We start from the raw sequence: 27,460 nt of genomic DNA on the forward strand, positions 1-27,460 counted from the left end.
TATCTTTTGCATTTCACTACAGTACACACACTGGGACTTAACTTCTGAGGTCATCAGTCGCCTAGAACTTAGAACTACTTAAACCTAACTAACCTAAGGACACCACACACATCCATGCCCGAGGCAAGATTCGAAACTGCGACCGTAGCAGCAGCGCGGTCCCGGACTGAAGCGCCTAGAACCGCTCGGCCTCCGCTGCCGGCGTTAATGAAATATCTGAAAATAAAAAAAAAATAAAAAAAAACATGTGTCATCGGCTCAATCAATGGGATAGGTCCCTTCGTTGGGGCACGCAGTTTCTGCGAATGGGCTATTGTGTCATAGCTGTTAAATTTTACACACATCTGCACAGGATGTTCGGAAATACAGTTACAAATTTACAGGGCTTGTAGAGGCGTGTGAGTAGATAATACACTGAACAGGATCCCCGGTCTGGAAACGTACCGTTTCCGTTATACTTCGGTGCCAATTTAGATGTGTAATGCGTCCGCGTCTGCTAAGGGGAAACTCTCAGGAGGGATGCAGCGCCTTTACAACAACATGCTCTGTAGGTAGGACGGCTGTAACAAAGCTGGTGGTTGCCACATCGAGGCGCTGTTGTAATGCTACACTACCGTTTCGTACGTACAGTATGCTCTCTTCGTTTTTGATTTGAAAATAATGTAAACACGCAACGTTTGAGTCTTAATACAAACAAATGTGTTTAAATAATAATGGACGTCTCGTTATGTATCCTTCCGAATTGTTAGCTAATAAACTGGAAGTGAAACACGGACGGTGAATAGTTTAGACAAGAAGAGAATAGAAGCTTTCGAAATATGGTGTTACAGAAGGACGCTGAAGATTAGATGGGTAGATCACATAACTAATGAGGAGGTATTGAACAGAACTGGAGAGAAGAGGAGTTTGTGGCACAACTTGACTAGAAGATGCGATCGGTTCCTGTTCAAAATACTACGTACTTCAAATGGTTCAAATGGCTCTGAGCACTATGGGACTTAACATCTTAGGTCATCAGTCCCCTAGAACTTGGAACTACTTAAACTTAACTAACCTTAGAACATCACACACATCCATGCCCGAGGCAGGATTCGAACCTGCGACCGTAGCAGTTCCGCGGTTCCGGACTGAAGCGCCTAGAACCGCTCAGTCACGGCGGCCGGCTTTTCACTGTTGCTTAGTGTCTTCGTGGGTCAACTCACCGCTAAGGCGGCGAAAGTTTGCCAACACGTGGTACATTAATGAGCGTTAGCATGCGTCTATCGTCAAAATACACAGAGGAATCGACCCGTTCCATTGATAGAGCCGGTCCAGCGATAGTAACCTTCTCCTAACCTCTTCGTTACCTCGGTCCACATATGTGGACCTTTGCACAGTATGTTTAGGCGTATTTTTCTGTTTATAGACCAATCGTCTGCGAGTATGAACCTACAGTTTTTAGTTTTAAAACTATGGCGCAGAATTTTGCAAGGAACGATTTGTGTGTTAGTCTACAGTTAATCGTACGCAGGAAATGGTTACTTCTACAAATCGAAAAGATATGTAAATAATTATTGTGTCTAAATATTAGACTGAGAACCTGTGTTTTTTTCCTAACGTTCCTTAACTATTCTAGATGTTCAGAATTACTGCAAAATTGTATAACTTTCGCTCGTTACTAAGAAATAACCAATTTCCTGGAGGTCCTTGTACGTGGACCTCAGTGCATAACGCATATTTACTAAATTTCAAAATGGTCTTCGATAATAGAATACTGAAATAACCGTTATTTTTACACCCTACAGTAATAAAAAGATATTCTGAATGACAGCAATGTGGAATAATATGCTTGGGAAGGTGAATTCTTGTTTTTGACTGAAGATTGCCCTGCTGATCTTGATGAAACTGACTGGTAAACAATAACAACGTTAAGATGTCGTGCCAGTAGCTGGGATGACGTCCTTGTAAAGCGAATTCTTCTGACAGTGAGGATGTAGAAAACATGAATCAAAAGCGAAGAAGAGCTGTGTTGGAACCAATTTCAGAAGTTAGGTTTTAAAGTGTTGGCCAACTACAAAAATTTGTGGAGGCAAGGAATGCCTCAAAATACAGGAAACGTGGCTGCAATTCTGAGATAAGAGACATATTTTTGTGTCAAATATGAAACGCATTTTAGTATTGTGAAAAATAAATATTCTGAAGCTTATCATAAAACATATGTGAAAGATTTATTTACCGGCGGTGAATTTATAACTCGCCAGAAATTATTGTATGTTTATTATTTTCTTGCATTTGTGAAGTTGTTTTACAGCACCAAGAAAAACCTGTATTGAAAATCATTCAATTAAAACATTTTAACAAGTTTGTTTGTGTGGCCATCCTCCACAGCAAGCATATAAATACTTGTTTTGCAAATCAAACTGCCTTTTCCTCCTGCTAGTTATTTTATTTAATCCATACGCGTTTCCCCTTCTACTGTTGTAAGGCATCATCAGTGGGACATATAATGATAACAATTTTGTTAGTTATAGATTATCAAACAGTTCACTTCGCGATTTTAACATTAAGAATCATATTTTCTATGTGCGTTAGCAAATACAATTAAGTGTTTCAAATGAAATATGTAAAGTGCTAATAAAATATTCTAATTGAAGAAAAAGCAAACACTCACAAGTTTTCATAATACGTGAGATCTGAGGTCCACGTACGTTAATCAGAAAAAAATATTTCATTTCCATTTGTATCATGTTTGTTTATTACTTTGCTGGAAAATGTGCAAAGAAAAATTTCCTATGATTTTTTTTGTTTTTGTTTTGTATCTCAGGAGTGAAGAGGCTGAACATTTGTAAAGCATGGGTACACAGTCATGAGCAGGAACACTCGGCGTAGCACATACGCATAGATGTAGGAACGCGGACAGGCTAATGAGAAATGCAGAATGATTTCGAATCTTCGTTGATCCCTTATGCATCGTGGGACGACGGCTGGCATGAACTTCTTGATGCAATAATTTACCAACAGCCGTATGTATTGTAGAAATTTATGATGCAATAATTTACCAACAGCCGTATGTATTGTAGAAATTTATTTCATTTTATGAACTTCTATGTGCTACCAGTTTCGGCATTACATTGATGCCATCTTCAGGCCCCACCCGTCATAGTAGTAAAATCGCTATACACGGTAAGAGCCATATAACTGGTTCCGTGAGTCAAATCGTCCTGCAACAGCTCTTGGTGGCCTCTGTGTCGCATCAATGTAATGCCGAAACTGGTAGCATATAGAAGTTCATAAAATGAAATAAATTTCTACAATACATACGGCTGTTGGTAAATTATTGTATCAGGAAGGATTTCGAATCTAGTCAGACACTGGAGATTTACGGAAGAAACGTGATAGAAATGCGGTGATCGTGTGTGAATGGGGAATGCTGCCATTCTCGTAGTGAGATCCAGTCGAGAAACAGTATAAGATCTCCGCGAAGCCGCGAGGTGTGCGTGCCGTTATGCAGGCAGAACAGTGCCCTGCGGGGCGGGTCGGCCGCTTTGCGAGCTCTTGTCAGGCCTCGGTCGTGCCTGCGTGGCTTGATCGCCCCGCGGCCCATCAGTAAGCGGGGCGGGCCGGCCAGGCCTCTGCCTCAGCACGCTCCTCACGAGTGCTCCTCGTGAAACGGAGACAGGCAATCGCTTTCTCTGCAATCGCTTTTGCGTAACTATCCCACTCCATATCACTTCGCTTTCTTGATCTGACCTATTCCGATAGCTGATCAATAGCGCTGCATCCTAGAACCGACAGTAGGCTATTTCTTCCCAATGTAATGGCTTGCGTGGACCTAAACTATCGGAGCAAAAGTATCCGGACACCTGTAAGTGTATATTAATACACTACTGGCCATTAAAATTGCTAAACCAAGAAGAAATGCAGATAATAAACGGGTATTCATTGGACAAATACCGTATACTAGAACTGACATGCGATTACATTTTCACGCAATTTGGGGGCATAGATCCTGAGAAATCAGTACCCAGAACAACCACCTCTGGCCGTAATAACGGCCTTGATACGCCTGGCCATTGAGTCAAACACAGCTTGGATGGCGTGCACACGTACAGCTGCCCGTGCAGCTTCAACACGATACCACAGTTCATCAAGAGTAGTGACTGGCGTATTGTGACGAGCCAGTTGCTCGGCCACCATTGACTACACGATTTCAGTTGGTGAGAGATCGGGAGAATGTGCTGGCCAGGGCAGCAGTCGAACATTTTCTGTACCCAGAAAGGCCCGTACAGGACCTGCAACATGCGGTCGTGCATTATCCTGCTGAAATGTAGGGCTTCGCAGGGATCCAATGAAGGGTAAAGCCACGGGTCGTAACACATCTGAAATGTAACGTCCACTGTTCAAAGTGCCGTCAATGCGAACAAGGTGACCGAGACGTGTAACCAATACCCCATCCCGTCACGCCGGGTGATAGGCCAGTATAGCGATGACGAATACACTCTTCTAATGTGCGTTCACCGCGATGTCGGCAAACACGGATGCGACCACCATGATGCTTAAACAGAACCTGGATTTATCCGAAAAAATGACGTTTTGCCATTCGTGCACCCAGGTTCGTCGTTGAGAACACCATCGCAGGCGCTCCTGTCTCTACTGCAGCGCGGTAGCGTCCCATAGTGCTCAGAGCCATTTGAACCATTTTTCTACTGCAGCGTCAAGGGTAACCGCAGCCATGGTCTCCGAGGTGATAGTCCACGCTGCTGCAAACTTCGTCGAACTGTTCGTGCAGATGGTTGTTGTCTTGCAAACGTCCCCATCTGTTGACTCTGGGATCGAGACGTGGCTGCACGATCCGTTCCAGCCATGCGGATAAGATGCCTGTCATCTCGACTGCTAGTGATACGAGGCCGTTGGGATCCAGCACGGCGTTCCGTATTACCCTCTTGAACCCACCGATACCATATTCTGCTAATAGTCATTGGATCTCGACCAACGCGAGCAGCAATGTCGCGATACGATAAACTGCAATCGCGATAGGCTACAATCCGACCTTTATCAAACTCGGAAACGTGATGGTACGCATTTATGCTCCTTACACGAGAACGTTTCACCAAGCGACGCCAGTCAACTGCTGTTTGTGTATGAGAAATCGGTTGGAACCTTTCCACGTGTCAGCACGTTGTAGGTATCGGCACCGGCGCCAACCTTGCGTGAATGCTCTGAAAAGCTACTCATTTGCGTATCACAGCATCTTCTTCCTGTCGGTTAAATTTCGCGTCTGTAGCACGTCATCTTCGTCGTGTAGCAATTTTAATGACCAGTAGTGTAGGTAATGTGTCCGGCCTCAGCCTTTATGACACTTGAACACGGGAACACTTTCAGTGGGGTGTCTGAATGATTGGTTCAAATGGCTCTGAGCACTATGGGACTTAACATCTATGGTCATCAGTCCCCTAGAACTTAGAACTACTTAAACCTAACTAACCTAAGGACAGCACACAACACCCAGTCATCACGAGGCAGAGAAAATCCCTGACCCCGCCGGGAATCGAACCCGGGAACCCGGGCGTGGGAAGCGAGAACGCTACCGCACGACCATGAGCTGCGGACGGGTGTCTGAATCTCCGTGGAGGAATGGCAGTTCTTCTTCCTCGAGAGCCGAAACCGGAGAAAGTGGTGATGCTTGGCGGTGGGGACAGGAGTGAAATCGACTACTTAATAGGCAGTCAAATGAAAACGATCCTTGACTAGAGAGGATTATGTTCGATTGCTGGGAGACCATTTGCAGCCGATCATTGACTTGGTGCTCCCAAACAAAGGTGGAATTGTTGTGGGTGACAACGCGCTATGATACTGAGCCATAGTTGTTAGCGATTGGTTTCAAGAACATTCTGGACAATTCCAGTGAATGATTTGGCCACCCACATTGCCCAACATAAATCCCATCGAACATTTATGGGACACAATGGAGAGGTCAGCTCGTGCACAAAATCGTGCACCGACAACACTTTCGCAGTTTTGGAAGGCTACGGAGGCAGCATGGGTTAATATACCTGCAGCGGACTTGAAGTCACGTCGTATTGCTGCAATACGCCGGACAAAAGGCAGTCCGACGAGATATCAGGAGGTATCTTGTCACCATCAACAGGCAAGGAACAAACTGAAATGTGTTTCTGGAAGGAGTCAAAGTAGAATCTGTTTCACATTTCAAGCACATAGGACGCATGATCTTGAAAGACACCACCATTAAGCAGGGAATACGCAGCACGATCCAATTTTTACAGGCAAGTCAGAAATCTTCTTTGGGATAATAAAATGCCAGGAAAAGCAAAAGCGACCATGTGCCACACCTGTTTCGTAACAGTGCTAACATATGGTTTAGAAACATGCACCCTTCTAAACAAAGACCTCAGTAGAATTCAGGCAACACAAGTGAGATTCATTAGAAGAATGAACCAAACAACTAGAAAGGACAGGACCAGGAGTGAGGTGGGTAGAAAAGTAGCTGGTATTGAGGTTATTGGAACCAGTGCCATAAAGAAATACAGGCTTCAGTGGTATGGGCAGATAACGAGAATGAACAGCCAAAGACCTGCCAAAAGGTATTTCAAACTGAACCTCGTAGGAAAAAGACCCCGCGGAAGACCAAGAAAACGCTGGATAGAGACTGTAAGATCAGATGTGGAGGGGAAAGGACACGAGAGGGAAGCTGTCCTGAGTTACCGAGATAGGATTTACGTCGGGGGACATCCATTCAAGTGGTTCAAATGGCTCTGAGCACTATGGGACTTAATATCTGAGGTCATCAGTCCCCTAGAACCTAGAACTACTTAAACCTAAGTAACCTAAGGACATCACACACATCCATGCCCGAGGCAGGATTCGAACCTGCGACCGTAGCGGTCGCGCGGTTCTAGGCTGAAGCGCCTACAACGGCTCGGCCACAACGGCCGGCGGACATCCATTCGCCGAATATCCTCTTGTTCCAAGAGGTCCTCCATCTGCGGTGTTCGATTCGGCCGCGCACTGTCAATCATTAGAATGAAATCAGAGCCGAGTGCACTCCTGAAAAGACGCTCATCTACATCTACATCTACACACAGACTCCGCAACCCACCATACGGTGCGTGGCCACGCATGGGAGATGTGTACGGTGTCACAACAACGGTGATGGTTCAAATGGCTCTGAGCACTATGGGACTTAACATCTGTGGTTATCAGCCCCTGTAACATTATGTGATTGTCTTATCATTTTAAATCATTCACTAATCGAGCAGTCGCTCGGCAACAGCTACAGTTAGCAAATAATGATGCGAGAATGTAAAAGGTGAACGACCTGTGACGTAATTTGTTTATTGTCGAAGCGCCGTCAGAGATGCAGTGAGTTATTGACTTTGAAAACCGCGGCGCGAAAAACGGACAGAAGAAGAACACTTTTACACATTTTTTTTTTTTTTTTTTTTTTTTTTTTTTTTGAGGTACGAGATATTCTCGATGAACAGTTACTCATTCTTCTCTTGTCTCCTGTAACTTGTGTCGGACGCGCATGTCTTGCCGCCGTATTATTATTGTTAAAATTAATATTGTTCTAGTGTAAAGTAAATGTGTAATACTAAAAGTGCCTAGTAGTAGATTTATTGTGCGACGTGTATGTGAAAAGGTCAAAGGAATTGTTTTCATTAAGAGAAGTGCCAGTCAAAACGGCATCCATGTTAAATCCGTCATTGCAGTGTAAGTTTGTCTATTACTTGCCATAAATTCAGAGTTAAATGGAACTGGTGTATGGACTATTCATTTACTATAGAATCTATGTCGCACTTCCTCATGAAATTATTTAATTTTCTATATGTTTCTGCCAAATAGAGAGTTCACAGTCACGAATTCTTTCGTCGAGTTCGGACGGAAGTTGCATGCGGCGAAATATTTTCTCCGCGCCATATTCTACTGGTAAATGCATGATAAACTACGGTCCCTTAGGAAATTCATGTTGAGCTATCCAAAATAATTATATTTTTGAATAGGCATTTACTCTCCTATGCAATGCAACTTCCGACTGATCAGACGATCCAACAAGAAACAGCCGCACACGGTCGGCGTTCGCAAATATGTTTCCACCGCTGATTATAGCTATATGTTACAGCACAAAAGTAACATATTGTTATAATTAGAGACTACGGACGGGGACATTTATAACTGTATGTTTATGTATACACGTTACGTAAACATATCGTTATATCCCCTAGAACTACTTAAACCTAAGGACATCACACACACCCATGCCCAACAACGGTGACCTGTGAGTGTGCTGTGTTCAGTGATTTGGAGGACACTACGCCACGCCCATGCAACGTTGTGCCTCTCCACACCGTACACCTGGACCACCAAACGGTGGAGTTCGAGAATGTTCCTGGATGCGTTACATGTTCCAACCTCTCGTCATATGAGGGTACGTCCAACGTTGTCGGACGTGAAGACTTTGTCCAAATGTTCAAATGTGTGTCAAATCTTAAGAGACTTAACTGCGAAGGTCATCAGTCCCTAAGCTTACACACTACTTAACCTAAATTATCCTAAGGAGAAACAGACACACCCATGCCCGACTGAGGACTCGAACCTCCGCCGTGAAGACTTTAGAGGTGGGGGTGTTATATTGTGGGGAAGCATAGTGTTGTATGGGCGTACTGACCTCCAAATCTTTGGATACGGCAGATTCACCAGTCACCGTTGTCGTGATACCTTTCCGACGTGCGTCTTTTCAGGGGTGCATTCAGCCCTCGCTAGATTTTTATGCGACCGCATCGAATAAAGTGGAGGAGCTCTTGGAACGAGAGAATATTCAGCGAATTGACTGATCTGCACGTTTCCCAGACTTAAGCCCCATCGAGCACGTGTGGGATGTGATGGGGAGTCGTCCACATGCGCCATCGACCATCCACCACTTGCCAACCTCGCTGATGGAGGATCCAAACACCGTGCCGCAGGAACTCCTTACCATTCTACGAGCTGTATGGGAGCACGTTGGAGAGTTTGCATTGCCGTGCACCGTGGTCACAAACCCTATTAAAAAACATGTAACGCGTTTTGTAACGTCCATCATAAATCATGGTGACTTTAGTATATTACTGTCTATTTAAAGTGCCAGTTCTGTTTCTTTCATTCCGTATTCAAGTTTCATCGAACTATGTTACTTTACAGTGAGACTCGTGCGAAAGTTACTTTCGTTCTTAAGTTTTGCACATTAGTGTAGGAACTTCAGTCGCCAGTCGCTTAGACGAGAAACAAGTAATGTCTACACTGTTATATTTAAGTGTATTACAATTTACCCGAAAATGTCTTTCTACGAGGGTAATCCCAAAAGTAAGGTCTCCTATTTTTTTATAAGTTCATAGACCTGTTTATTTCTACAGTGGTTTACATTAGTTTACAGCGTGAACATTTAGCTATTTTTCCAGGTAATCACCATTTCTGCCGCTGCATTTTTGTAGACGCTGTGGCAGTTTTTGTATGCCCATGTCATACCAGCTCGTCACCATGCTGTTCAGAAAACTATATACCTCTTCTTTCACCTCGTCGTCGGAGCTGAATCGCTTTCCGGCCAAATGTTCTTTTAACCTAGGGAACAGGTGATAGTTACTGGGCGGGTGATTATGTTCCACTGAAACTGTTGCAGGAGAGCAACGGTGTGCCGAGCGATGTGCGGGCGAGCGTTGCCGTGGAGAGTGTGTACGCCCTTGCTCAACATTCCTCTTCTCCAGTTCTGAATTGGCCATTTGAGTTTTATCAGAGTCTCACAGTAGCTGTCAGCGTTAGTTGTGGTCCCAGCGATTGAACTCCGACGACGAGGTGAAAGAAGAGGTTCATAACTTTCTGAACAGCATGGCGGCGAGCTGGTATGACACGGGCATACAAAAACTGCCACAGCGTCTATAGAAATGCATTGACATAAATGTTGATTATGTCGAAAAATAGCTAAATGTTCAAGCTGCAAACTGATGTAAACCATTGTAGAAATAAACAGGTCTATGCACTTATAAAAAAAATTGGAGACCTTACCTTTTGGGATATACCCTCGTATAAGTGGTGTTAGAGTATTTTAAAAGTTTGCCTGTACACAATACTGTGACGATCTCACCTGACAACTGGGTTCTCTCTTCTGATGCAGGCCCAGTCGTCCAAAGCTGCACTCCCAGTCTAGCTCAGTTGTTGTGGATTGCCTTTGCTGGCGAACCTTCTGTCGGGTGGTGAGTACCTGCAAACAAGATTCATTACTGAGGCAATGCCTGTTTTTACTGTAGTTTAATTTTATTACTTGCTACTGTTACTTGAAACGAAGTTAGCAAAGAAAGGTGCTGTTGTGAGAGAACATAACTCACACACGAAGCACATACTTGTACAAAACAATGTGTATAAATGCAAGATTAGATATAGTCGGTTTACAATGCCCCTAGAACTCGAGTGCCACATACGTTCGTGTCCCACATGCGTTTAGTAAATTCAGACTCTATATAGCGTCACACATCGAAAAATCGTTGGTCTGTTCTCATGTTTTTCATTTTTCAATCTCCAATATGTCGATAATTTTATTTTCCTTCTTTGGGAGAGACGTACTGCCCAATGCTCTAAATGATAAACGACGCAGCGATGATTTTTTATAAGACAAACACATCAGAAAATTTCATATGCGCTCAATTGTATAGATTGTATAGAAGGGCAGCGACTGTGACCGTACTCAATCACGAATCGATGCACTCGCTAGCTTGGTAATATTGGATGTAGAATCTATGCGCAAATGGAATTCTAGCGTACGAAGGAATTGGAGGATGGCGCGAAAACGTGTTGAACTGCCGCCTGCGACCCAACATCCCAAAGATGTTTGGGCTCACATGCGATTCCTCTTCGTCGAAATGTCTTGGCTCATACTCGTCTAAGGGTTGAACCGCACGTGTCACATTACACGCCCTAAATTACGCACTTGTGACCCTTTGGTCAAGTTGTCTGGCTGATGGCAAGTTTGCGAAATACAAAGTTAATACAACCTATAATAACAGTAATAAGAATATCGGGAACCATATTAACTACCCATGAATGATGTAGGCCACGCAGTTGCGATTTGATTAGACTAATGTTTATTCAGAAAGCAAACTAATAGCGAAAGTGATCGTATTTAGAATTACTATTACACTCGAGCGCATACCCATTTGACACAGTTCGATCATTCACAATCTCATCGCGAAACACAATACTCCACCTCCATATTTACACGAAAAGTTGAAGAGTTGACTCCAGGCGCGCGGCTGCTCACCGCTCAGAGACTAAAAGTCCCGCGATACCACACAACGCGGAATTTTCTAAGTCGTTTCACTTCCCAGCTGCCTAAAGACCTACTGTCCGCTTTCGCGTCTCAATCAGAACTGTACCCTTTGGTGTCTCTAGCCGAACTGTCCGCTTCCCGTTTACGACCGCTTTTCCCGGGCGCCGAACCACTTCGCACAACTGACTAAGGCAGTTCCCTTTCCTGAAGCCGTTCATCTGATTGCCTACAGCTTATTCTACATTATTTTACATTTTAACATATTTAAAAAATCAAAGCTTGACCACTTTCACGTTCTAAGTAAAGTAACAATAATATCCATTACATAATAAACATAAAATTCTTTTACATAAAACCAATACAATTTTGTTCTTAGCTTTGAACGCCACTGCCAGTAGCCTTGCACCAATGTGCTTTCTGATAAATAAATAAAGAACAAAAGTAACTATTATGCACTAAACTTTACAACAAATATTCTATTACCTAACGATTCAATAAGATGTCAGGCTGTCATCGTTCATTGTGTTTTGTGTGGAGGCAATGATGATCTGGTGCTTAAATGAAAATAGTGATAATTTAAATTTACTGTATCTTATAAACAAATAAATTTGCAGAGTTGATATTTACAACGTTTGTCATTTTAATGATGCGCTTGTATATGAAATGTCGATCGTTAAGATCGACTAAAGCGTTCATATATTAGCATTCATGTCTTCGTTACAAAATTTGTTGATTCCACTTTAACAGTAAATCCTAAACTATTATAGATATGAGCAGTATTCAAGTTTTATTGGGATTACCATGAAATTTTATGAAAGATGGTAGATTAAAATTACTGTGGCTTCATTCCCTGCATTACTACAGATTTAAATAGTTTTCATAAATATTCCCCATTTTGGCCGATCTTAGGTCCGCGATATTTAACACTGCTAAATCTCCTTTGCCACAAACGGCTTCTACTGGATTTACCTACGACGTATGTTCTCGTCTGTTTCACTCGTACACTACAGCGCTTAGACGTCAATAGACGATAGACGCTTGTGAGTTTCCCCATCTCGTGGTGAATCTGCGCCCTTTGTGGCACGCGGTCCTGGACGACGGGGTTCGTTTCAGAGTTCCTGTAAGCTGATTCTTCCTGCCATACACTTAAATGAGAGCAAAATGCTCGTTAACTCACACGCCTGCCATACTACTTTCTTGTATATGAGAATGTATCTGCGTATTCTGTTTAAAATTAGTCGTAGAGCCACAGTAGTTCCTGAGCTTGTAAAAAGTTGTAAAATCCCAGGCTGTTGTTTCTAAGTACGTCGTAATGTAGCTGGGTGCATCAATGTTTCCATTAGAGGTACAGTATAAGAAAACACAAGATACAGTCCGTTTGTGACCTTCAAAATTATTTCAGTCTAGTGACATTGCAGCGAATATCATCAAAGGTATGATGAGAAATGAATCGAAAAAGCGCCGTGACACCCTCTCGAATAGGTGTATCGCCGCAAAAGAAATGTTACGATATACGTAACACGAGGAAACAAAAATAAACGTCCGTCGTTAGGCTAAAGGGTGATGCGTAGAGCACCTATTGTTTTGAAGACGACCGCAAATTCTGATCTCTTGTTTATTTCTTGTGCTATCCACCCACCTTTTTGCACACACGAGGCACTTACTTTCTGTTCGTCTTACCTGTTTCTGCCTCAACGCAGTTGCTAGAGTAAGCTCAAAATCTACCCAGGTAAAGTATAACGCTCCACTACTCAGTAAAAGACTACTGGACTGACTGGAGAGATGGCTGTGCCTCGTGAACTGTAATGACACGCGCCATACTGAGAGGCAGCAATCTCTGCTTAATGCTGCTGACATTTCTCAATCTCAAATACAGGTGTCCGAGCTAACATGGTGTCCGAGCAATCCCCGTACTCCTTTTGGCTTCGTACAGGTGGGAAAATAAGTGGTTGTTTTATTGGTATCCTTGCTTTGAAGGTGATTGTTGTATTCACCAAATGTGACTGTTGTATTCACCAAATATACCTGATATACAGTATGTGATCAAAAGTGTCCGGACGCCTGGCTGAAAATGACTTACAAGTTCGTGGCGCCCTCCGTCGGTGATGCTGGAATTCAGTATGGTGTTGGCCCACCCTTAGCCTTGGTGACAGCTTCCACTCTCGTAAGCACATATACGTTCAATTAGGTGCTGGAAGGTTTCTTGGGGAATGGCAGCCCATGCTTCACGGAGTGTTGCACTGAGGAGAGGTATCGACGTCGGTCGGCGAGGCCTGGCACGAAGTCTGTGTTCCAAAACGTTCCAAAGGTTTTTCTGTAGGATTCAGGTCAGGACTCTGTGCAGGCCAGTCCATTACAGGGAAGGTATTGTCATGTAACCACTCCGCCACAGGCCGTGCATTATGAATAGGTGCTCGATCGTGTTGAAAGATGGAATCGCCATCCCTGAATTACTCTTCAACAGTGGGAAGCAAGAAGGTGCTTAAAACATCGATGGCTGTGATAGTTCCACGCAAAACAACAAGGGGTGCAAGCCCACTCCATGAGAAACACGACCACACCGGAACACCACCGCCTCCGAATTTTACTGTTGGCACTACACACGCTGGCAGATCACGTTCACCGGGCATTCACCATAGCCACCCCCTGACATCGGATCGCCACATTATGTATTATTCGACACTCCACACAACGTTTTACCACTGTTCAATCATCCATTGTTTATGTTCCTTAAACCAAGCGAGGCGTCGTTTGGCATTTACCGGCGAGATATGTGGCTTATGAGCAGCCTGTGGATCATTAAATCCAAGTTTTCTCACCTCCCGCCTAACTGTCATAGTACTTGCAGTGGATACTGATGCAGTTTGGAACTGGTGTGTGATGGCCTGGATAGATGTCGCCTGTTACACATTACGACTCACTTAAACTGTCGGCGGTCTCCGACAGTCAACAGACGAGGTCGGCCTGTACGCTTTTGTTCTGTACGTGGCTCTTCACGTTTCCACTTCACTTTCGCATCGGCAACAGTGAACCTAGGGATGTTTAGGAGTATGGAAATCTCGCGTACAGATGTATGACACAAGTGACACCCAATCACCTGACCACGTTCGAAGTCCGTGAGTTGCGCGAAGCACTCCATTCTGCTCTCTCACGATGTCTAATGACTACTGAGGTGCCGGCCCTGGTGGCCGTGCGGTTCTAGGCGCTGCAGTCCGGAACCGCGGGACTGCTACGGTCGCAGGTTCGAACCCTGCCTCGGGTATGGATGTGTGTGATGTCCTTAGGTTAGTTAGGTTTAAGTAGTTCTAAGTTCTAGGGGACTGATGACCTAAGATGTTAAGTCCCATAGTGCTCGGAGTCATTTGAACCATTTTGAACTACTGAGGTCACTGACATGAAGCACTGACAGTAGGTGGCAGCACAATGCACCTGATATGGGAAATGTATGTTTTTGGTGGTGTCCGGATACTTTTGACCACACTGTGTATAACAGTCCAATCCGGATGACTTCTGGGTTCGCCTTACACAGTTGCAACATAGTGCTACGACACTGTGGTGCAGCTATTTCGATGTGTTCCAATACGGCCATCCATCCGCTCTAACGAAAGGCAATTCTCGTAGCTGTACGTGACGCCAGCCAGTTTGCAGTGCAAATGCGTCTTGCGGATTACTCCTCCCCCTTAGCGCACGCAACTGCCCCTATTTGATACAACGGAAAAAAGCCAAAGTTGCAAATTTCACTTTTACTTACTTGATGACTAGTTTCGCGTGGGGACCCATTTTTCAGTTCACCCAGATAGTCAAAATGGTTTCCCAAAATATGAGAACCATGCCAAGGTAACAACAAAGACGTATAACCAAAGTGCAAATGAAGAGTTGCAGAGCACGCATTTGTACTGCAGTAGCCGGAAGTGTGAGGGTCCTGTCTGTGTCGCTGCATCATACAGGGTGACAATTATTGAACACTGTGAAATAAAATCGTCATAACGGTTTGCATTAGGAGGTTCAAACTGCACGGTTGGCCACGGCGCATGATGGGAATTACTGTGCGCTGTATGGTTTGGTTTAGCGACGAAGCCGTTTTTCGTTTGGATGGGTTCGTCAATAAGCAAAATTGTCGCATTTGGCGGACTGAGAACCAGCATTTAGTGATCGAAAAGTCGCGTCACCCTCGACGGGTGACTTTGTGCTGTGCAGTGTTGAGTCACGCTGTAATATGTGCGATATTCCCTGATGGCACGGTGATTACCGACCGGTACGTGAAGGCTTTGGAAGATGATTTCATCTCCATTATCCAAAGTGACCCTGATTTCGACAAGATGTGTTTCATGCAAGCGAAGCTCGACCCGATTGAAACAGGAGTGTGTTTGATGTCCTGGAGGAGCATTCTGGGGCGCCTTCTGACTCTGTGATGCCCAGAGGCCACTGGCATGGGCCTCGACTGGCCGCCATATTCTCCGGATCTGAACACTTGGGACTTCATTTTGAAGGGGATATATTAAAGACAAGGTGTACATAAAAAGCCCCAAACCATTGCTGAGCTGAAAACAGGCATTCAGGAGGTCACCGACAGCATCGATGCTCCGACACTTCAGCGGGTCATGGAGAATTTCGCTGTTCGTCCTCGCATACCATCGCCAATGATGGCAGGCATATCGAAAATGTCATAATTTGAATCCTAATATCTGTAGTGACATTTACGTGTTCAAAAGTGTGCACGCCGTAGTTCTTAACTAATTTAAGTTTTTCTCGTATAGTTCAATAATTGTCACCGTGTAACTGAGCACTGAAGATCTGAAAATGTCAATCTACCTGGCGTCTTCAAATGGTGTTCTCATTCGTGTATACCTGTAGGAGTAGCACCCAGTTCGCGGATCCGGTCTTGTTGTGGTGAGGCTATAACAGTCACTAGCGAGTTGGCTACGCCTCACTATGGCGTTAAATGAAAATCCAGAGCTTACTGGGATACAGAGGATTTTCATTATTACTTGCCGCAGAGGAAGCCATAAACTGATGACATAAGTTGTAACAAACGTACGCCCACGAATTCAGAAATGTTACGCTTCTAATGCTTGTGTGTTAAAAACATGGAACAAAGTGTCAATGAAATTTTACTTCCTAAACTCTTTTCATAGCATTGCTAGTATTACTTGCAGAGTCGCGATTTCTTAAGCCGATACTTTGTAGCACGAATCACTTCGCTGGGCGTGCTTTTGGGGGGGAAGCCGAAGAGACACCAACGAATTCGTCTGCATCTCGGTATTCAAATGTTATTGAAATTAAATATTAAAATAAAATTCTGGACTGAGTGGTCGGTAGCTTCTTGCTGACCGGTTTCCCGTATACTTATTATCGAAGTCTGAATTACAGTTTACCAAAGATTTATAAATGAAAATATCTGGTTCGGCGCGCTGGCTCAAGGGCAATCCGCCAATTTTCTGTTGCGGCGGGCGGCAGCCAGCCAGATTGTACGACTACTAAGGCGGCCCAGTTTCCCACGGAAGTGGTACTCCGTGTTCCAACTGTTGCTTGCAGCTCACTCTACCCTCCTATGTCATCTAATGGATTTTCTCGCAACCAAGAAGTGAACCAGGGAATATTAATATTGAGGCTCCCAGAACCAGAAATGTTACACTACGACAGTAGACCCGTACCTGAAACAGACAAAAAATTAATTGCGTAACTAACTTTATTTTATTCGCGGTGATAGTTAAAAGCTGGCGGCTACCTCCCTGTGGCTTACGCAGTCTCATAGGTCAAACGCTGCGGCCGCCTTCTGCAGCGGTGGTGGCCGCTCGAAGTCGGCCAGGCGCAGCGGCAGAGTCCAAGGCCGGCGTGTGCCAGCGGGTGTCTTCTTCTTCTCCTTCTGCCTGGCGTGTCGCTTGTGCAACGTGCGCAGCAGCCGCTCCCGGCCACTCTGCCAGCGCAGCACTTACCGAGAGCAGTTCCGCAAGCTGGTGTTTGGACAGCTGTCCACTGCACGCTCCCCACACCCCCTCTTCCTCAATCTGATACTCAGTTCGTTCAGTTATAATGTCATCCAACCTTCCCAGCCATCTTATTCACCCTCTTCTGCCACTTCAATATTTGCTTCCACGATTCTTCTTTGCAGACAGTTTCTTCGCACTACATGTTCCAGCCACGATGTTTTCCACATTCTTGTCATTTCCACTTCTCTTCTTTCCCGTCGCATTTTAAAAAGCATTCCTTCATTCGTAATTCTGCGAGTCCTTTTCACTTTTGCCACAAGTTCCCACAAGCTCATTTCAAATCTACCCATGTACTTGAAAATTGTCGTGATGCCGCCTTGAGCTGCTGGTAAGATACTTTATGTCATACAACCAGTTCAGTCGTCTGACCACCCTCAGGTTCCAGTATACCAAACAGCCGCGCGGGATAGCCGCGCGGTTTAAGGCGCCTTGCTACGGGTCGTGCAAATGTCCCTGTCAGACGTTCAAGTCCTCCCTCGGGCATGGGTGTGTGGTGTTGTCGTTACCGTAAGTTAGTTTCAGTTAGATTAAGTAGTGTGTAAGCCTGGGGACGGATGACCTCATCAGTTTTGTCCCATAGGAAGTTACCACCACCGCTATACCAAACAAAATAATACACAAGTAGCATTACAGACTTAAACTGTCACGGATCTGTTTACTGATGTGAATTTTAATGACAACATACACGTAGTAAGGTGTCACATATTCACGCAAAAGTATTCACAGTATCATTTAGGCGAAATATAAAATAGTTATCTTCAGCTGATAAAACCACGAATAATACATTGGAAATAAAAGTACAGGGTGAATCAAAAAGGACTTTACAACTTTGGAATGTTTTAGAAATTTACTGAGATAACTTCCAGAATCTATAGATGTGTCGTTTTCTATCAAACAACACAAGTTCGACACATGTGATGCATTACACCATTCCTCCACCAGGAGCGCCAGTGTAGTCGCAGTTAAAATGGCTACTTTCATTGGTGCAGAGCGTGCTCGCTGTGTATTTTGATTTCATGAAGCGAATTCTGCAACAACTGTTCGGCGTAAATTCCGCACTGAATGCGCTAAAGAACCTCCAAGCAGGCAGCGAAAATCTACATGCACCCATGGAACACGTTCGGCTGAGCGTCAGAATTAATGTCTTGTGTCCTTAACAAACTGAAAGCGTACTACCCTTTCTTCTTCATGGAGAAAACTACCACTGCTCTTGTGTATCTGTAGTCGACCGAAAACTTTTTAACTCCACAGATCGATAAAGATGGCATATTCGCACCGAATATGCTAAAGAACCTCCAAGTAGGCAGCGAAAATCTACCCGCCCCATCTGTTTCCTCATCGTCGTTATTTCATTGTACTTGTCTCTCTTGTCCAGCATTCTTTCGTTAGTATTCCGTCTTTCCAGTCTATACTAACACATTCTGAGGTCTTCAGTAAGACTCCCGTCGGCTGTTAGAATACGTTTAAGTGCAAGTAACCCTAGCTGATAAGCTTACATCGGATTTTGCATCCATTTCAGTGAGGTCCACCGCGCCACTCCTAGATGAAATTATCACAGCGTCCTCCATTGAATCACTCTTTTGCATTTGGATGGGAAAAGGTGTCACAATGTAAAATCAAAACTCGGTGCTATTGCAGCCATTGATCGTCCAGCAAAAGTACTCGAAGTGTCTGTCGAGGAGGGCGGCAATTAATATCTTACTTGACAAGTTGGAGGTGAAAAACTTGTCGGCCCATTGGGTGCCACGACTGATACGGCGGACAACAAAAGGCTGTAGCAGCTTCAGCGACATACATGAGATTTAATTTGTTGATTCGTCTCCGTCGATGAGAGCTGGATTCGTCACCATATCCCGATAACCTAGAAACAAAACTATGCTCCACATTCGGTGAACCTGGTCCATGTAAGACGAAGACTTCCACCTCAAAAGTTAAGGCAACAATTCTTTGAGGTTGTAAGGGTGTTATACTGATAGCCTTTCATAGTAAAAGAAACAACGGTCAGTGCACGGTACTAGAGTGAGATAATCGACAAGAAACTGAGGGAAATATTTGGGGAAGAAGGAAGAGCTGTTTCATCACGACGTAGCAGCTCATTCATCCGGATTTGTCACCGCAAAACTGCACGAGTACAAATGGTAAAATATTCTGTTTCGATTCTCTAATTAATGATTATCAAAAAAATGGTTCAAATGGCTCTGAGAACTATGGGACTTAACTTCTGAGGTCATCAGTCCCCTAGAACTTAGAACTACTTAAACCTAACTAACCTAAAGACATCACACACATCCATGCCCGAGGCAGGATTCGAACCAGCGACCGTAACGGCCGTGCGGTTCCAGACTGTAGCGCCTAGAACCGCTCGGCCACCCCGGCCGGCGATCATCAAATGATCTGTTTAAAGTTAAGTAAGAAGTAGGGTAGTATACCACTACGAACCTAGAGCGTGTAGTTATTTACAGATGTTATTTTGATTTTGTGATTTAGCTTCCTATCATGCTTTTAGTTCTCTTTCAAAGAGATAATCTGACGATGTCTTGCTAAGAAGAAGAAACCGATTAGGGCACCATGTTTGCCAATGTTCACGTAAGAAGTTGCCAGTATGTTCCTTCGACTGTGTAAGAGTGCCTTACATTTGCTGCCCGCAGCTGGGGTGCCAAGTGCCAAGTTGGATCTGCATGTGAATTTTTTTGCTGATTCGAGGCATGGTGTCTCAGGATGGTAGGTCCGCAACAGTTCGAGGAAATTCGGTAATTTTTTTTATTTTGTCTGTCTCATTTGCATGAATACGCGATTTTTGCTGCAGTGGTTACCGGTTGCGGGCAGACACACCCATTTTCAAACAACACACCTTGTTATTAACCGTAACAGTTCTGTAAATGTTGATCCAAGACATTTGAACTCTTTGACATGCTTATATATGTTGCAGTTTGCTACTAGAAAAATGGCTCTGAGCACTATGGGACTCAACTGCTGCGGTCATCAGTCCCCTAGAACTTAGAACTACTTAAACCTAACTAACCTAAGGACAGCACACAACAGCCAGCCATCACGAGGCAGAGAAAATCCCTGACCCCGCCGGGAATCGAACCCGGGAACCCGGACGTGGGAAGCGAGAACGCTACCGCACGACCACGAGATTCGGGCTTGCTACTAGATCTCGTGCGTTATCGAATTTTCTTCCTATGCTCATTACTCGGTCTTTTCAGTGCTACTTGTAGCTCGAACCGCGATGCCACTAATTCGACGGTGTGATTAGTTCTTTTCAGCTGATCTTGAGTGCATGCAAGATTACTAGTAAAACTAAAGAAAGGCCTTTGAAGGGCCAGGAAAGTCGTAACAGACACTAAATAGCTGAAAACAGGAATTGAAGAAGACGAAGAGGAAGCTGAAAAGTTCTTATTCGAGTCCCTATTTGGTTAGTCTGGCAGAAGAAGTGTCTACCTGGGTCGGTGAGACGTTGTGTGAGCGATTTGAAACTCGAGTGGGGAAGGTCAGAGATGTAATGTTGTAAGCTGGGACGGATAACGGTGTTGAATGTCGGTAACAACATTATACGGAGTCGTGCGCTACCAGTGATTGCGGACTACGGTTTTACTGGGAAGGCGTGACGTTGCGCGGCCTGTCTCAAAGAGCTCACGGGAGTGACTTCGGTGCGAACTGTCGGCTTTGCGTGGGCGGCAGCAGCAGCAGCGGCAGCAGCAGCGGCATCCCCACCTCGAGAGCTGGCCGGCCGCAAGTTGACGTGGCGTGGCAGGCAGTTAACACGGTGGGAAGAGAGGCCGGCCGTGAACTTTGGCGCAGAGACGCCGCGGCGTGAGGATCAGGTGTCCTCGCAGCGAGGGTGACCAGCAGGTGGCAGCTTGCGACTTGGACCCTGCCAGTGCTGACAACTTAACTAATGCGCAGCGTTTGCCATTCCACCTCGAAAAGTGCCTTTCACATTCCAGCTGGAGCTGCGAAGGAGGAGCGTCTGGCCACGACGACCTGACATGGAGCTTGTGTCGTCACATGCAGGCTACTCCTCCAGGAGGGTAAATCAGTATTCTAGGATGCCGTCATTGTGTTCATTGAAAAAGCTAAAAGATGTACGTTTGATTCTCGTTGCGGAATAGTTTTATTTTCATACATGCGAAAGTAAATCTGCTACGTTTTCACAATTAAACCGCTGAAACGATTTGCATGAAATTTTGTGTGTGCTGTGGCGGCTTGTCACAAATAAATTGGATTCTGAACAACAAGTGATAAATGACATGTTTATTGGCACGCGTAAACTCTAAGAACTGAAATAATATCTGCAGTCAAAATGAACACCTGTCTCTTGTTATACAACTTCTTTGCTGTGCCTTTGGGCCAGAGCGTAGTACATGTACACTGATGTCCAAAATTAGAGCAACAAACCACTATTTCCCTGTCCTGTGTCTAATTCACTATATAATCGTGCAAACTCTCAACAGATGTGCGTACCATCGTGTTCTGCACGGAAGATGGCATTCAGGTCAACGGACAGCCACAGCAACGATGACGTCAGGGCACCTGTCGAAACGGGGTAGTGTTTGCCGAATAGTCCCACATCCTCAGTCGCTGTGTATACAGTCACAGACGGTGCAGCATGGCACAGAGAAGACGCCTACCGGACTCTCTGCTGTGCAGGGCCATAGGAAGAATGGAAGCAGGACAGTCGCAAACTGATGTCGCCCGATGGCTTAATGTGAATCGTTCTGTTGTTTCTCAGATGTGGCGACAGTTTGTAGAGACCGAAGCTGTATCCCGAAGACCAGGACACGGCCAACCACGTATGACATCGGAGAGAGAGTACCGTTATTTGGCTGTAAGTGCAAGACGTTACGGCCTTAGAACTGCATGGCAACTGGCTTCTGACCTCGCAACATCCACTGGACGTGTTGTATCGAGGCAAACGGTGTAGAAAAGACTTCCTCAGAGCGGCATTTATTGTCGGAGACCTGCCGTATGTGTATCCGTCTTCACAAAAGGGAGCGTCTAGAGTGGTGTCATCAGCATCCCACCTGGACGTTCGAACAGTGGGCCAATGTTCTCCTTTTCATAGATGAGTCCCTATTTGGTCTCAAGAGCGGTCCTCGACGGATTTACATCTGGAGGGAACGTGAATGAAACGTGATTTCGGGACTCAAACATTGTCGGAACAGACTCATATCGAGGAGGAGGGGTCAGGGATTATGTTGGCCACACGAACGCCTCTTCATGAAATTGTAAAGGTGAATCGGAAAGCTTTAACTTTTGTCAGATCTTGGGACCTCATGTGCAGTTGTTCCGAGGGGCTGTGGGTCCAGACGTCGTATTGATGGGCGATAATGCTCCACCTCATGGAGCACGGGTGGTTTGACGTTTTCTTAGAAACGGAAGATAATGGACGTATGGCGTGGCCTCCTCTCTCCCCTCCATTGCATCCCATAGAGCTTGTCTGGGAAGCTCCAGGGAGACAGGGTGCATCACGCCAGCATCCACCAACCCCTCTCCAAGACTTACGAGCAGCTCTGCGAGAAGAATGGGCGTTATTGGCTCTACATGAGACACATGACGTCATATACAGCATGCACCATCGTTGTCAGGCCTGTATTGCTGCCAGAGGTGCACACATCCCATTGGCCACATTAACCAGTTGTAGAAATGTGTGTGCCAACCCGTGAAGTTGGAAAAAATGAAGCATATTTTCGTCTGCCGTTATGCAAGTTGCAGTTATTTACGTTCTGTATTCTTTCCATTGTTTCTACTTTATCTGTTTATAACTGTTTATATTGTTTTGTGGGAAAATAAACGCCACCTTGCGAAGCTTCCGTTTAATGCTTTATTTTAGACACCCGTGTATCTACGTCTACATCTACATGGATACTCTGCAAATCTCATTGAAGTGCCTGGTCGAGGGTTCATCGAACCACCTTCACAGTTCTCTATTATTCCTACCTCCTACAGCGCGCGGTAAGAAGAAACACCTATATCTTTCCGTACGAGCTCTGATTTCCCTTATTTTATCGTGGTGATCGTTTCTCCCTATCTTGATCGGTGTCAACAAAATATTTTCGCATTCGGAGGAGAAAGTTGGTGATTGGAATTTCATTAGAAGATTCCGTCGCAACAAAAAACGCCTTTCTTTTAATGATGTCCACCCCAAATCCTGTATCATTTCAGTGACACTCTCTCCCATATTTGGTGATAATACAAAACGTGCTGCCTTTCTTTGAACTTTTTCGATGTACTCCGTCAGTCCTATCTGGTAAGGATCCCACACCGCGCAGCAGATTCGAAAAGACGACGGACAAGCGTAGTGTAGACAGTCTTCTTTGTAGGTCTGTTATATTTTCTAAGTGTCCTACCAATAAAACGCAGTCTTTGTTTAGCCTTCCCCACAACATTTTCTGTGTGTTCCTTTCAATTTAAGTTGTTCGTGATTGTAATACGTAGGTATTTAGTTGAATTTACGGCTTTTAGATTGGACTGATTTATCGTATAACGGAAATTTAACGAATTACTTTTAGCACTCATGCGGATGACCGCACACTTTTCGTTATTTAGAGTCAACTGCCACTTTTTGCAACATTCAGAATATTTTCCAAATAGTTTTGCAGTATGTTTTGATCTTCTGATGACTTTATTAGTCCATAAACGAAAGCGTCATGTGAAAACAACCGAAGACGGCTGCTCAGACTGTCTCCCAAATCGTTTATATAGATAAGGAACAGCAAAGGGCCTGTAACACTTCCTTGGGGAACGCCAGAAATCACTTCTGTTTTACTAGATGACTTTTCGTCAATTACTACGAACTGTCACCTCTCTGACAGGAAATCATGAATCCAGTCGCATAACTGAAGGGGTGTTCCATAAGCACATACCTTGAATACAAGCCGCTTGTGTAATACAGTGTCAGAAGCCTTCCGGAAATCCAGAAATACGGAATCAATCTGAAATCCCTAGTCAATAGCACTCAAAGTGCGAATAAAGAGCTAGCTGTGTTTCACAAGAACGATATTTTGTAAATCCGTGTTCACTGTGTGTCAACAGACCGTTTTCTTCGAGGTAATTCATAATGTTCGTACACAATATATGTTCCAAAATCCTGCTGCCTATCGACGTTAATGATATGGGCCTGTGATTTAGTGGATTACTCCTACTGCCTTTCTTGAATATTGGTGTGTCCTGTATAACTTTCCAGTCTGTCGGTACGGATCTTCCGTCGAGCGAACGTTGTACATGATTGTTAAGTAAGGAGCTAACGCATCAGCATACTGTGAAAGGAACCTAATTGGTATACAGTCTGGACCAGAGGACTTGCTTTTATTGAGTGATTTCAGTTGCTTCACTACTCCGAAGATATCTACTTCTACGTTATTCATGTTGGCAGTTGTTCTTGATTCGACTTCTGGAATATTTACTTCGTCTTCTTTTGTGAAGGCATTTCGGAAGGCTGCTTTGGCAGCACCGTCTTCGATAATATCTCCATTGGTATCGCGCAGAGAAGGCATTGATTGTGTCTTGCCGCTACCATACTTCACATACGACCGGAATCTCTTTGGATTTTATGCCATGTTTCGAGGCAAAGTTTCGTTGTGGAAACTATTATATACATCTCGCATTGATGTCCGCGCTAATTTTTGCAGCAGTGTTCTGACCCGTTTTGTGTACCAAGCAGGATTAGCTTCGTCTTTTGTTGATTTATTTGGTGTAAATCTCTCAGTTGCTGCCGATACATTTCTCTGAATTCAAGCCACATCTAGTCTACACATACAGTATTAATTTGGAAAGAGTGAAGATTGCCTCTCAGGAAGGCGTCAAGTGAATTTTTATCTGCTTTTTTGAATTGTTGATGGAACCAGTCTAACACTTATGATGAAATAGAATGTCGTCGGTAATACCACCCGAAGCACTGTTCAGTAGAGACCCTTTCTCGTAGCATTGTTCACAGAGTTCTCAAACATATCCAGGGACTTGCAGATTAACTCTAAGAGTCTAACCGCTTGTCTCTAACTCTGTTGTCGCCGGACACGGCGCTCTTTTCGGTGCTTGCTGTGCACTAGGCGTTGACTAGACCGTAGCCTGGCGTAGCACTGACCTCATGTCCCTGTGTTGGTCTGTTACAAGACAGGCCGCCGATGGTGGCGCGGAGGACTACTGTTGGCGCTTCTCGCTGCTTCCGTCTCGCTGTTGTGGCCAGCGACGCTCCGATAGCCAGGATCACCTTCGGTGATAGGAGGCTCCAGCGCTATGTCTATCGACTACACCGCAGTATGGACACAGCATGAACCGTGAATAAGAGCAGGGGCTACTTAAAAAAAAAAAAATCTAACATGAAGAGGGAGAAAGAGTGCAGGACGGCGACTCGGACTGTTTATTTATTTATTTATTCCGTGACAGTGACAATCCAGTGTTTACCCGTACTTGCGGTTTCTGAAATTTGAAAAAGAATTGCTACAACACCAAGCGAAGCTGGACAGTGTTTAGGCGAAATATGGCCGAGATACAGTAGTAAAAATCCGTCGGCAAGCCCGGGAACAGTATTTTAGAACTATTACGACCGGAAAGTGTTCAGAAACATCTTATTAATATTATTTGTTTTACCATATGTCTCGCACACGTAATTCTGATTTACCGCATAGTTCTAAGAGAGCCCGACCTGCGTAAGTTACTCGAACCCAACAAACCTCGGAGTGATCTCACAGCGCCGGAACTCAAACCCAGGACTTGCAAAAGAAGGCAGGACCACAGTGTTGCCTACAGAACTGTCTTCTCCTAAGATCGTTTAAGGGTCGTAGGACGTCAAACGAGCCGACTTACAGCAGGAGAGGCACCAGAGGATATTTTAATTTCTACTATCTATACTTTTACAAATAAATACATAAAACCTTGTCAGCATGACCAAGAGAGATTCAGGATTCACACTCATAGCAGTGAATGTTCAAAAAAATAACAAAATAATTTTTTTACATGTGAAATTTCGTCGTTTTTTCACTTACTATTGGCTGCATTTGTTTCTAAAGGTACACTTGTCTTCATAAGTAAGAGAGATTCATCGGCGAATTTTGCACAGATTACAAACCATACTTGCAGATCTATGAAACTCTAGAATTTATTTAATTTATGAAGAAATGAATGAGCTGTTACATATTAAAGTTAATGTTTAGAAAAAAAACTCAAATTTTATAGTTAATTATCTCAATTTTTACCCCAGTTTTTAATAGATTTGGAAATTTGTGGAGTTTTGCATTAAGGAGTTTGTGTTCAATAAGCATACCAAGTTTGGAAGCAATAGGATATTTATTTTTGGATGCCACATGTACCTAAGTACAGAAATTTGTGTTTTGCGGAAAATGGCCGTTACAGTTTCTGCATGTATTTGGCATTCTTTTAGAACTGTCCGACACCATAAGCAGGTGCTTTTTCATTTTCTTCCTTTTCACATTCCTATGCTGCACTCTTCTCGCTTTTGTCACCTCCAAAACTGTCCGGCCCTGGTGCCCGAGTGGTGAGCGCGACGGAATGACGTACCTAACGGCCCGGGTTCGATTCCCGGCCGGGTCGGAGATTTTCTCCGCTCAGGGACTGGGTGTTGTGTTGTCCTAATCATCATCATTTCATCCCCATCGACGCGCAAGTCGCTGAAGTGGCGTCAAATCGAAAGACTCGCACCAGGCGAACGGTCTACTAGACGGGAGGCCCTCGCCACATTTCCATTTCCATTTACCTCCAAAAATGATTTATCTGGTTTCAGTACACGCTCTCTTTTGTCGCATACAAACTTTGATGCAGTTCTTTCCGGGCTCAATTCCTATTTTCTGTGAAACATATTTCCTGCTTTGTGAACCATCATTAAAACATGAAACTGCATCATGAACACCAACCACAAGTGCATTTCTTCCCACAAAAATCATTTTTGGCAATCTTTCCCATACACATGGGTCAAAACTTTTATTTGGGTTTTGGGTTCAAATGGCTCTGAGCACCATGGGACTCAACATCTATGGTCATAAGTCCCGTAGAACTTAGAACCTCTTAAACCTAACTAACCTAAGGACGTCACACAACACCCATTTTAGGTACCGCCATGAAAACATTTCTTTAATAGGTTTTCATGTGCAAGATCCCTGAATATAGGTTCGATGGCTTCCATTAGAGCAGTTGCTAGAGAACATGAGAACATGTGGTGATG

General features: G+C 44.4%; 1 protein-coding gene across 1 annotated transcript in view; it reads left to right on the forward strand.

Annotated features, from left to right (window-relative positions):
• LOC126095032 (torso-like protein) overlaps positions 1-27,460 on the forward strand; it is a 525,311-nt gene that overhangs the window by 215,132 nt on the left and 282,719 nt on the right. The window contains exon 2 of the mRNA XM_049909694.1: positions 10,142-10,220. The gene's annotated coding sequence lies outside the window, so the exon portion shown is untranslated. The remainder of the gene's footprint in view (positions 1-10,141; positions 10,221-27,460) is intronic.

The sequence above is a fragment of the Schistocerca cancellata genome, chromosome 8 (genome assembly GCF_023864275.1).
Source record: "Schistocerca cancellata isolate TAMUIC-IGC-003103 chromosome 8, iqSchCanc2.1, whole genome shotgun sequence".
In the NCBI taxonomy this organism is placed as follows: domain Eukaryota; kingdom Metazoa; phylum Arthropoda; class Insecta; order Orthoptera; family Acrididae; genus Schistocerca; species Schistocerca cancellata.